The sequence below is a fragment of the Euleptes europaea genome, chromosome 1 (assembly GCF_029931775.1).
Source record: "Euleptes europaea isolate rEulEur1 chromosome 1, rEulEur1.hap1, whole genome shotgun sequence".
Taxonomy (NCBI): domain Eukaryota; kingdom Metazoa; phylum Chordata; class Lepidosauria; order Squamata; family Sphaerodactylidae; genus Euleptes; species Euleptes europaea.
Genome location: NC_079312.1, coordinates 164772060 through 164773055, shown reverse-complemented (window position 1 = coordinate 164773055; position 996 = coordinate 164772060). Strand labels below are relative to the sequence as shown.

Genomic DNA, 996 nt, shown 5'->3' with positions numbered 1-996 from the left:
GTTTTAGTTCCACTGCAGTATAATCCTTCAAGGAAAAGGTGAGTTTGGAGAGAAACATTGGCATCACACACCTGTTCTCAGAAGTAGTTCCAGGTATAAGGTGCACTAAAAGAAAAGAGGGAGACCTTGGAGGGAGCAGGTGAACGTTGGGTGGCTGAAATGCTGGAGGCAGAGCAAGAAAACTTTTTAATATTAAAAATATTCAAGAGGGACATTTTCATTTTTAAAGACGCTCTCAGAAAGTGGGACATGAACAAATGAACAAATGAACCCTCAGTCCATCAAAGCCAGTATTGTCTACTCAGACCAGCAGTGGCTCTCCAGGGTCTCAGGCAAAGGACTTTCACATCGCCTAGTCCCTTTAACTGGAGATGCCGGGGATTGAACCTGGGACCTTCTGCATATCAAGCAGATGCTCTACCATTGAGCCACAGCCCCTCCCCGCTAAATGATCTTTGTGTCTGTGAAAAGTGGCACACAAATCCTCCAGTATGGGGCTGTGCATGTTAACATCACACAAAACATTTCATATAAACTTGGCCTTTCACATAAACCATTTGTAAAAGAATCACCAACTTCCTCACCCCATTCCTTGTGGCTTGGCAATTTGTAGGGACGACTCAGCAAATCCTACTGTATTGTTCCAGTATCTAGAGCTTCTGCAGAGCTCAGCAGAGGCTGTGATTGGCTCCTTATGCAGCAGAACAGCAAACTGCAGGGTCATACGAGATGGTCTGAGAATACGGAACCCGAAGGCCAAAACATGATCCATTCCATTTAGAGAGATTGCTGCTAGCTTTAATAGGAGCAGGATTGCAGCCAAAGTGAATGAAAGTCAGCTGAAGGGGCATGGCTGTTTTTGATATTACAACAGTTTACTCCCTTTCCCCCCTTTCTTTCTCCCAAAATTCTTAAAATGTGAAGAATGACAAAGTGGGCATGTCTTAAGTGCCATCAAGTTGCTTCTGACTTATGCATTAAAGACCTCTAAAACAT

General features: G+C 43.9%; 1 non-coding gene across 1 annotated transcript; it reads right to left on the bottom strand.

Moving 5' to 3' along the window:
* Nucleotides 1-366: 366 nt before the first annotated feature.
* TRNAI-GAU (transfer RNA isoleucine (anticodon GAU)) lies at nucleotides 367-438 on the bottom strand. The gene has a single exon. It is a non-coding gene; the product is annotated as a tRNA-Ile (tRNA).
* Nucleotides 439-996: the final 558 nt, after the last annotated feature.